At 47.7% G+C, this 12,017-nt stretch overlaps 1 protein-coding gene across 8 annotated transcripts in view; it reads left to right on the forward strand.

Annotated features, from left to right (window-relative positions):
* The window catches only part of PARP4 (poly(ADP-ribose) polymerase family member 4), a 716,724-nt gene that overhangs the window by 677,827 nt on the left and 26,880 nt on the right, over positions 1-12,017 (forward strand). The gene's annotated exons all lie outside the window — the stretch shown is intronic.

A 12,017-nucleotide genomic window follows, 5' to 3' on the forward strand; every position in this document is an offset into this window, starting at 1 on the left:
TCTCTCAGCCATGCATCCAACACAGTTTTGGGCATTTTCTGTTCTGGATGGGTGTACTTTTCTTAGATGTACTGTATGTATCCTGGAATTTTATCACAATGCTTGACCATTCCTGGGACATTACCAAATGGCAAATAATATTTCTGCAATGGGACAGTGTTGGAGCACAAAGGTTCCTGCTGTTCATTTGCTGTGATGTATACTAAGCAGATATTGCTGTTTTTTTATTAACCACTTTCAGACCGGACCAATTTGCTGGTCAAAGACCAGACCACTTTTTGCGATTCGGCACTGCGTCGCTTTAACTGACAATTGCGCGGTCGTGCGACGTGGCTCCCAAACAAAATTGACGTATTTTTTTCCCACAAATAGAGCTTTCTTTTGGTGGTATTTGATCACCCCTGCGGTTTTTATTTTTTGCGCTATAAACAAAAATAGAGCGACAATTTTGAAAAAATGCATTATTTTTTACTTTTTGTTATAATAAATATCCCCCAAAAATATATAAAAAATAATAATTTTCCCTCAGTTTAGGCCAATACAAATTCTTCTACATATTTTTGGTAAAAAAATCGCAATAAGCGATTATTGATTGGTTTGCGCAAAAGTTATAGCGTTTACAAAATAGGGATAGTTTATAGCATTTTTATTAATAATTTTTTATTATTTTTTTTTACTAGTAATGGCGGCGATCAGCGATTTTTATTGTGACTGCGACATTGTGGGGGACCCATCGGACATTTTTGACACATTTTTGGGACCATTGTCATTTATACAGTAATCACTGCTATATAAATGCAGTGATTCCTGTGTAAATGACACTGGCAGTGAAGGGGTTAACCAGTGGGTGGCAGTGTAGGGGTTAAGTGTTCCTAGGGATGTGTTACTAACTGTGGGGGGGTTGGGCTTTCATTTAGTGAACACTGATTTCTGCTCCAATCACATGGAGCAGAGATCAGCGTCACTAGTTGCTAGGCAGAATGGAGAAATGTTGTTTACAACGGCACTTCTCCATTCGGCCGCTCCGTGAGACGATCGCGGGGATGCCCGCGGCGATCGAGTCCACCAGTCCCGCGACCGGACTCACGGGGGTCCCACTCCCGATGGCAGGGCGGCAAATTTAAAGGGATGTACATGTACGCCCATTTGCCTGCCCGTGCCATTCTGTCGACGTACATCGTCGTGCGCTGGTCGGCAAGTGGTTAAAATACATTTTTTTCTGTGGACAACTAAGGGCAACGGAGCTGAGTAGAGTTAAGCTTAAAAAGGAGCTACAGGCTCCTTCAGAAACAATTAACAGTCAGCAGCTACAAATACTGTAGCGGCTGACTTTTAATATTGGGGCGCTTGCCTGTCCAGGAATCCAGCAGTGTCCTCACCCATGCCGATTATTCAGCTGGTTTACTACTGATCATGCACGAAGATCTGCTTATCGAATGGGTCGGGTGCAGAGGGAAGGTGGGGGGGACTTTTAGTTCAGTTCACCACAGCTAACTGAGCCAGAGCTAGTTTTGACAGGTACCCGCTCCCCCTCAAAAAGGTGCCAAATGTGGCCGATTACGTAACCAGGTGGCCCGCCCCCCCTCTGATGCTACGGGAAAGCCATAGGGATAGCCCCGTGCGTCAGAGGGGACGGGTCACCCGGCGATGTCACTGTGTGGCCCCGCCCTCAGTTATAAAAGAGCTGTCATCTGAGAGGATGGTCATTATGGCGGATGCCTCCCATGGAGGCAGGTCGGTCGCTTTTTTTTCCTTCTTTTTCGAGCAAGAGAAGAAAGAAGACTTTGTGGGACAGTTTTATTTTTTAATAAAGGACTTGTCCCCAAGCCGTGTCATGTCATTTTTACCATCTTTTTGTGAAATGGTAGGGGTTCTCGCCCCCCCGCCCCCTATTTTCCTGCAGCCTGCCAGGTTGCGTGCTCGGATAAGGGTCTGGTATGGAATTTTGGGGGGACCCCGCCCACGCCATTTTTTTAAAAATGTCCCCTTAATACTCATACCAGACCCTGCGAGGGAATCCCATGCTGTTTTTTTCAATTATTTTTATGTGTATTTTTATGTAATTGTGGACCGACAATTCATTTTAGCAACGAAAACTTTTTTTTTTTTCCCCCTTTAGAAATGTCATTTTGCTCTCGGACTGTTCTTAACATGTTAAACATGCGCCACTTTAGCTTGCATACAGGCCTTTAAAATTAGCACTTTTGATTTTTCATGTTCGTATCCCATAGACTTGAACCACTTCAGCCCCGGAAGGATTTACCCCCTTCCTTACCAGAGCACTTTTTACAATTTGGCACTGCGTTGCTTTAACTGCTAATTGCGCGGTCATGCAATGCTGTACCCAAACAAAATTTGTGTCCTTTTTTCCCACAAATAGAGCTTTCTTTTGATGGTATTTGATCATCTCTGCGGTTTTTATTTTCTGCGCTATAAACGGAAAAAGACAGAAAATTAAAAAAAAAAAAATATATATTTTCTACTTTTTGTTATAAAAAAAATCCAATAAACTCAATTTTATTCATACATACATACAAAATGTATTCAGCCACATGTCTTTGGTAAAAAAAAAAATGTCAATAAGTGTATATTTATTGGTTTGCGCAAAAGTTATAGCGTCTATAAACTAGGGTTAATTTTCTGGAATTTACACAGCTTTTAGTTTATGACTGCCTATCTCATTGTTTGAGGTGCTAAAATGGCAGGGCAGTACAACCCCCCCCCCCCCCATTACCCCATTTTGGAAAGTAGACACCCCAAGGAAATTGCTGAGAGGCATGTTGAGCCCATTGAATATTAAATTTTTTTGTCTCGAGTGATTGAATAATGACCAAAAAAATTTACAAAAAGTTGTCACATAATGATATATTGCTCACACATTCCATGGACATATGTGAAATTACACCCCAAAATACATTCTGCTGATTCTCCTGAGTACGGGGATACCACATATGTGGGACTTTTTGGGAGTCTAGCCACATAAGGGGCCCCGAAATCCAAGCACCGCCTTCAGGATTTCTAAGGGCGTAAATTTTTGATTTCACTCCTCACTGCCTATCACGGTTTTGAAGGCCATAAAATGCCAAGATAGCACAACCCCCCCCCAAGACCCCATTTTGGAAAGTAGACACCCCAAGTTATTTGCTGAGAGGCATGGTGAGTATTTTGCAGCTCTTGTTTGTTTTTGAAAATGAAGATTTTTTTTTTCTTTTTTCAATTTTCAAAACTTTGTGACAAAAAGTGAGGTCTGCAAAATACTCACCATATCTCTCAGCAAATAGTTTGGGGTGTCTACTTTCCAAAATGGGGATGGGGTCATTTGGGGGGGTTATGTGCCATCTGGGCATTCCATGACCTCCGAAACTGTGATAGGTATTGAGGAGTGAAATCAAAAATTTACACCCTTAGAAAGCCTGAAGGCGGTGCTTGGTTTTTGGGGTCCCGTACATGGATAGGCTCCCAAAAAGTCTCACACATGTGGTATCTTCATACTCAGGAGAAACAACAGAATGTATTTTGGGGTGTCATTTCACATATGCCTATGGCATGTTTGAGCAATATATCATTTAGTGACAACTTTGTGTAAAAAAACAAAACAAAAAGATTTGTCTTTTTCCCGAAACTTGTGTCACAATTTAAAATATTCAATGGATTTGACATGCCTCTCAGCAAATAGCTTGGGGTGTCTACTTTCCAAATGGTCATGTCCATGTGGTCATTTGGTGGGGGTTTGAACTGTCCTGGCATTTTATGCACAACATTTAGAAGCTTATGTCACACATCAGCCACTCTTCTAACCACTTGAAGACAAAGCGCTTTCTTTTATTTTTAGTCAAGATAACGTTTATTGAGCATAATGAGTAGGATATACATACAGATAATCAGTGCAACAGGCACTATATCAACAAATTTGTTCATTCGACGTACATGAACATATGGCATATAACAGAGAAGATTCAGTGCTGCATAGTCCATTAAGTAACATACTGATGTGAGATTTATGGGGAAGGAGGTGGAACCCACAAGAGGTCCACAAGGTTTACCAATAGGGGACGTGTCTAGCTCTCAACACTGCAAGTGGAGGCATCCTCCAGCCATCTGTCCCATATTTTGTTATACTTGCTGGGGCAACCCCTATGGATGTAGAATAGTTTTTTGTAGGGGAGGGCGTAATTGATTGCTCTAATCCAGTGTTGCAACGTAGGGGGGATCCCCTCATCCAGGTCCTGGTGATCTGCACCCTTGCAAGGAATAGTGTTTCCTGCAGAACGATATTCAAGTATTTTTCGCCTTCAGAGAGTGAGAGGAGCCCCAGGATAAATTGACGAGGGCATAGGGATAATGGGGAACCCATGCGATCGTGAAGGAACCAGACCACCTGGGTCCAGAAGCCCTGTATGGATGGGCAAGCCCAGAGTAAGTGGTAAAAGGATGCATTGGCGTAGTTGCAGCTGGGACAGTTGGGAGTAGGCTCAGGCCTATACTTGGAGACACGGTAGGGTGTGAGATATGATCTGTGTAGTATGTACAGGTGATTGAGGCGATCAGAGAGCCTGGGTGACACGGTCTTGTAGTTTGCCAGAGCCTCCTCCCAATCCTCACTCGACACTGTCCCCAGGTAAGTCTCCCATCGGGATCTTGATTGGTTGGTGACAGCCGTGGCGGTGGGCATCAAAAGGTATGTGTAGATCAGTGAGATTCATTTCTTGGGGTCTTTACCTAAAACAATGTCTACCAGTATCGGAGTTTCGCGTGATGGGATATGGTTCCCAGATTGTGTGTTGATCGCGTGTCAAAGCTGAAGGTAGCGGAATAGCATGTGATTGGGTAGCGTAAAGTCATCTTTGAGGGTTTGGAAAGATTTAACCACCCCGTGACAGCTAAATGACACCCCTATCAGTTCACAGCCCATGATCTGGGATGAGGGTGAGTTCTGGAAATCTTGGGTTACCCCAGAGCAGTGAGTGGGGGGAGGAGGCCCCTCCCAGGCGCATGGCAAGTTGCCAGACCTTACAGTAGTGGAAGAGCATGAGGTGTCTGTCCGCGGTTCGCGACGAATTGCAGGGGCCACGAAATAGAATCGGGAAGGGGTGGCCCAGTGGTCCAGGGGCTTGCGAGCAGACAAGAGTGGAGTAGCGAACACGATCGGATTGGTTGAAGTGAAAGAAGTGGGAAAGTTGGGACCCTAAATAATAAAGGGAGAGGTCAGGGAATGCAGTGCCACCTAGGTCTGTTGGACATTTTAAGACATGCCATGGCAATTTATGTCGAGACGAGCCCTAGATAAACATGTTGAGGATGGATTCCATTGATTTAAATATATGTGGGGGAAGGTATAGTGGGGCTTGCCAAAAGATGTAGAGAAGCTTGGGGAGGAGGATCAGATTTATCTGGCCCATCACCCCGAGGGGAAGATGGGACCATACTTACGTTTTGGACTTCAGAGTAGCAAAAAGTGGTTAGATGTTGAGGGTGTTGTAATCGAGGAGGGATCTTGAAGTATGTACACCAAGGTATTTGATGGAACTCGCTCTGACTAGTGGGAGTGCCGCTTGGCTAGCAGTAGGGGCACCTTTGTCTAAGGGAAGGATTTGGGACTTGGACCAATTGATCTGAAGCCTGGAGAATCCTCCGAAGGCTATAATGGTTTGTAGGGCTGTCTGAAGTGAGGGGTCAGCATCAGCAAGGTAAAGAAGCATGTCGTCTGCATACAAGCTGATCACTTTGTGCAGCTGGCCGCAGCGCAGACCTCTAATGCCTGGGTGACTCCTAAGGACTATAGACAGGGGCTCCACAGCTAGGGCATACAGAAGGGAGGAGATGGGGCAGCTCTGACGTGTGCCACGGGAGAGCGGAGTGAAGGGGGAGATCCTACCGTTAACCTGAATGCGTGCTGTAGGGGCTTGGTATAGGAGTTTGAGCCACTTGATAAATTTAGGTCCTATCCCGAATCTGTGAAGGCATTCCCACAAGTAGCTCCATTCCACAGAGTCAAATGCCTTAGCGGCATCTAGGCTGACCACTACTCTAGATCCAATATCTGTGTGTTGGACTTGGAGGTTCATGTGGAGCCACCTGAGGTTAAAGGCCGTATTCCTATGGGGCATGAACCCGGTCTGGTCGTGGTGTATTAGGCTAAGGATTACTTTGTTTAGACACAGGGGGAGGATTTTAGCCAATATCTTAACCACTTGCTTACTGGGCACTTAAACACCCTTCCTGACCAGACCAATTTTCAGCTTTTGGTGCTCTCACACTTTGAATGACAATTACTCAGTCATGCAACACTGTACCCAAATGAATTTTGTGTCCTTTTTTTCCCACAAATAGAGCATTCTTTTGGTGGTATTTGATCACCTCTGGGGTTTTTATTTTTTGCGCTATAAATGAAAAAAGACCGAAAATTTTGAAAAAAAACGCATATTTCTTTGTTTCTGTGATAAAATTTTGCAAATTATATTTTTTTTTTCATAAATTTTGGCCACAATTTATACTGCTACATATCTTTGGTAAAAATAACCCAAATTAGTGGATATTATTTGGTCTTTGTGAAAGTTAGAGAGTCTACAAGCTGTGGTGCGAATCGCACAAAATTGATCACACCTGATGTACTGATGGCCTATCTCATTTCTTGCGACCCGAACAAGTCAGGAAAGTACAAATACCCCCCAAATGACCCCTTTTTTGAAAGTAGACATTCCAAGGTATTTACTAAGATGCATGGTGAGGTTTTTGATGTTGTCATCTTTTTCCCACAATTCTTTGCAAAATGAAGATTTATTTATTTATTTATTTTTTTCTCACAAAATTTTCAATGTAATAGGTTATTTCTCTCACATGGCATATGTATACCACAAATGACACCCCAAAATACGTTCTGCTACTCCTTCTGAGTATTACGATACCAAATGTGTGAGACTTTTACACAGCCTGGCCACATACAGAGGCCCAATATTGAAATAGCACCATCAGGCGTTCTAGGAGCATAAATTACACATTTCATTTCTCAACCACCTATTACATTTTTGAAGGCCCTGGAGCACCAGGACAATAGAAATGCCAACAAAGTGACCCCATTTTGGAAAGCTAACACCCCAACGTATAATCTATGAGGCATAATGAGTCGTTTGAATGGTTCATTTTTTTTCCAGAAGTTTTGGGAAAATGTGAAAAAAAAATGAAAACGCATTTTTTTTACGCAAAGTTGTCCATTTATAAGATATTTCCAACACATAGCATGTACATAGCAAAAATGACACCCCAAAATACGTTCTACTACTCCTCCTGAGTATAACGATACCAAATGTGTGAGACTTTTACACAGCCTGGCCACATACAGAGGCCCAATATTGAAATAGCACCATCAGGTGTTCTAGGAGCATAAATTACACATCTTTTTTCTCAACCACCTATTACAGTTTTGAAGGCCCTGGAGCACCAGGACAATGGAAATGCCCACAAAGTGACCCCACGTGGCACTGACAACACGTGGCACTGACGACACATGGCACTGACAGATGGCACTGGAGGCAGATGGCACTGGAGGCAGATGGGGCTGACAGATGGGGCTGACAGATGGGGCTGACAGATGGGGCTGGCAGATGGGGCTGGCAGATGTCGCTGGCAGATGTCGCTGACAGATGGCACTGGGGCTGGCACTGGCAGATGGCACTGGCACTGGCAGATGGTGCTGGCTATTTGCTCTGGCTAATTGCTCTGGCAAATGGGGCTGGCAGATGGCACTGCGGCTGGCAGATGGCGCTGGCAGGTGGCACTGGCGCTGGCAGGTGGAACTGGCAGGTGGCACTGGCGCTGACGGCACTGGGGCTGACAGATGGCACTGGCACTGGCAGGTGGCACTGGCACGTGGCACTGGCACTGGCGGCACTGGGGCTGACGGCACTGGGGCTGACGGATGGCGCTGGCAGGTGGCACTGGCGCTGGCAGGTGGCACTGGGGCTGACGGCACTGGGGCTGACGGATGGCACTGGCGCTGGCAGGTGGCACTGGCACTGGCAGGTGGCACTGACACTGGCGGCACTGACGGCACTGGGGCTGACGGATGGCACTGGGGCTGACGGATGGCACTGGTGCTGGCAGGTGGCACTGGTGCTGACAGATGGCACTGGCGCTGGCAGGTGGCACTGGCGGCACTGGGGCTGATGGCACTGGGGCTGACGGATGGCGCTGGCAGGTGGCACTGGTGCTGGCAGGTGGCACTGGCGGCACTGGGGCTGACGGCACTTGGGCTGACGGCAGGCGCTGGCGCTGGCAGGTGGCACTGGCAGGTGGCACTGGCGCTGGCAGGTGGCACTGGCGGCACTGGCACTACTGGCAGATGGCACTGGGGCTGACAGATGGCACTGGGGCTGACGGCAGGCACTGGGGCTGACTCACAGATCCTCTCTCTCCTCACACGCTGTCTCTGTGTGAGGAGGGAGAGACACGGCAATGGGAGATGATCTCATATGTTTACATTTGAGATCATCTCCCATTGGCAGCTGCGATCGCGCTGTGAACGGCCGCTTTGATTGGCCGTTCATGGCGATCTGTATTTGCCTGTCTCCGGGAGACACGGCGAATACAAAACTTCTGCAATGCCCGCCCCCAGCGGCGCGCATTGCGGAAGTAAACACAAGGACGTCCAGGGACGGCCAGTCGAAGGAACCCGCCTGCTCTACGGCTGTCATTCGGCTATAGGGCGGGCGGGAGGTGGTTAATGCCCAATTGAAGTAGAAATGAATTGGATAAGAACTACAATCTAATTCAAGGTTATCTGCTGCTGTTTCTAATTAATTTGGTTGAAATACAAGAGAAATGGAGAAACTTGATGCTTGAAGGTTGATTGAAGCTGGTTCTGTTATCACATATGCATTCTTCTAATGCGTGGGAAGCAGGGTATAGACGTCATCTTTAGTTCCAAACAGAGAGCCAATCTGTATACTACATAATAAGTAAGGAGTTGCATAGAAACATTTATACACATAAGCAAATAGACATTTTCTGATTATCAGTATGTACATTATATTCCTTCACAGAGATATGGGCCTGTATGATTTGGGGAGTTGCGGGTCTTTGCCTGGTTTAGGTATGAGGACAATGAGGGCTTCGCCCATCGATGTAGGGAGCGCATTTGTATTGAATATGTATGTGTACAGCCGATTCAATCTAGGGATTAGAGTCTCATCAAACTGGGTATAGAACTCTAGAGGGAGATACCCTGTTTGGCCCTCTCATAGTGAAGTTGGTCTGTGAGCTTGGTCTGCAACTGCAGAAGAGAGGTGTTGGCGGCTGTTGGGTCCTTTTGGAAGGTCTGTTCGAGGGCATTTAGATGTTCCTCTGCCTGCCTTAGCAAATGTTTTGAGCTTGCCTTGTGCCTAGTAATACGCGTAGATATGGTCATGCGAGCGTGTATTTTGAAGGCCTCCCATATGGAACTGTACGAGGCAGAGCCTTCGTTTGAGTGAAAGTAGTGCTCCCACTCGAGTTCGACAGTGTCCAAGTCGGATAGGACGGGGAGCCAAAAAGCCGCAGCTTGATCCAGTATGGGGAGTGATCTGAGAGTACTCTGGTGTCGAATCCCGCGTCAAGAAAGTGGGGTGGGACGGGTGAGGAAAATGTAGTCTATTCGGGTCATGGCAGAACGGGAGGGTGTGATGCATGAGAAGTGTATTTGTGTAGTGTGCCTGTGTCTCCATGTGTCTGTAAGATCAAATTCCGCTAGAAATTTCCCCAATCTGGTGGTGCCGTGCAGGGGGGCCAAAGGGACAGTTGGGCTCAATATGTCAAGTGTGGGGGTTATGACCATGTTGAAATCCCCTGCCCAAATGGCCTGCACCGTCGGGTCTTGGGCCATAAAAGCAACCCCCAGCTGCAACATAGCGAAGGTGAATAGTGGAGGGACAGTCAGTAGGAGGGTCTCCAAGCCCCCTGATGGTAGCATGTAGGAACAATGAACGTCCCTGGGGGTCTGACTGCAGTGTGCAGAGTTGAAATTGCACCGTTTTGGTGACTAAGATCGCAACCCCGCGGGAGCTAGTGGTGTGCGGGGCCTGGTAGAGCCATCCCACCCAGGGCCTCTTGAGACTCATTTGCTTCTGACCTGTCAGGTGGGTCTCCACCAAGATTGAGATATCCGCCCTCTGGAATTTAATGTGGGAGAGAACTGCTGTGCGTTTGGCCCTATCGTCCAAGCCCCTGACATTTCAGCTTACAATTTTAAGGGATGCCATGGTGCAGATGGGAGGTTAGTATATGCATTCAGGCCCCCTCGGGTTTTGTTTGTTCAAGTAATTCTGGCTGCTGAGCCCCCCCCCCCCCCCCGAGAGTGGGAAAACCGCTCGGGTGATGCCGAGCCATCGCTGAGAGGCCATAGCAAACGCAGCATACACCAGAGGGGAGCCCAGCAGACACAAATGCACATAGCAGCAAGGACAAATGTAACAGGAGGAATGGAAATGCAGCATAAGTCATATCGTGCATCAACATGTAGTCAAAAAAAAAAAAGAAAAAAAATGCAAATTTCTAAAAACAAACATACTGTAACAACGCTGGACCGGCTAGGCAGGTTCAACTCTCCGACCACCTCTATAAGTAGAAGGGCAGAGGCCGGCCAGGGAAACTGTGATGTGGGGGTAGCGGTTGGTTGCGGCAGATACGACAGTATCTTGGGGTGATCTACAAGATCAGAGGGACGAACAAGCTGAAGAGCACACAGCAGGTTAGGGGGGATGTCCAGTCACAGGGGAGGTGAGTGCATGTGACCCGCCCGAGGCGTGCAGAACTAGCATAGCGTTGGGGGAAGCGGGCTAAAGCTTGCCTCATGCATGCAGGAGTGCAGAGTCAGTGTAGAGCCTCAGTAGGAGACAGGGGAGGAGGGAGGAAATAGTGTGAGAGATGTAGGTGGTCAACTCATGTGTCCAGGAGACATGCAGGAGTTGTGAGCCAGGTAAGGGGATCAGTCCTCCAGCGAAAGTCCGGGGCAGGCTGCAGCTCAGTGCACAATGCAAACGGATCCGGGTTTAGACCAGGCCAGCTGTTCCACGGTGCTCCAGCCATCAGAGAATAGCCTGCAAGTCCTTGAAGAATTGCGCCTTGACTTCGCACACCACACGGAGACGTGCCAGGAAGAGTATCGCATAGGGTAGGTGTTGCACACGGAGTTGCCACTTCGCCTCGGTGAACCTCGCTCTTTTCTTCTGTACTTCCGCCGAGAAGTCCGGGAACACTGCCACTGTCGCGTTACCGACTTGGATGTTGCCTCTTTCCAGGGTGAGCTTCAGGATGGTATCTCGATCGTGGTAGTTTAAGAACTTGGCAATGAAGGTCCTGGTTTAACGCCGGCAGGAGGAGGTTTTGCGGCTAGGCGGTGGGCGCGCTCCACCACAAACGCGGAGGAGAAGGCCTCTCTGCCGTAGGTTTTAATAAGCAGGTTCTCAAAGTACATGGGGGGGGTCTGCACCCTCAGACCGCTCGGGCAGCCCCACGAAGCGCAGGTTACACCTCCGGAGCCTATTCTTCATATCATCCTGTTTGGAGAGTACCGCATTCAATTGGTACTGCAGTTGTTCGGTAGTGACCTGAAGGGGATGCAGGCCCTCCTCCATGTGGCCGACCCTGCAATCAGTCTCTGACACACACTCTCTGAGTTTAAGAATGTCTTGCCTGATCAAGGAGATGTCGAAGTTCACCTCTTCAATTTTGGAGGTGAGGGTTGATTGGCAGAGGGCGATAGCTTCCAGTACTCTGGCAGTGTCGCTGGAGATCTGCTCGTTCTCCTCCGGGAGTGGGACGGCCCCATCCTCATATCCAGGGTCCCGCTCCTTGTGTTGGTACTTATCCAATTTGGCGATGGCTCCGGATCTCTTAGGGGGAGACATGTCGGTCAGTGAGGTAGCCCAGAACTTTTGTGGTAGTCAGTTGAGAAGAATATATCCCCCAGGATCGGGTATAAGGATGTGCCTCGAGCGGAGCTCTCACTTTGCACGTCTTATTCCATGCAGCTCCAGACCACGCCC

Source organism: Lithobates pipiens, unplaced genomic scaffold (genome assembly GCF_037356315.1).
Source record: "Lithobates pipiens isolate NorthernLeopardFrog02 unplaced genomic scaffold, aLitPip1_a1.2 Scaffold_16, whole genome shotgun sequence".
In the NCBI taxonomy this organism is placed as follows: domain Eukaryota; kingdom Metazoa; phylum Chordata; class Amphibia; order Anura; family Ranidae; genus Lithobates; species Lithobates pipiens.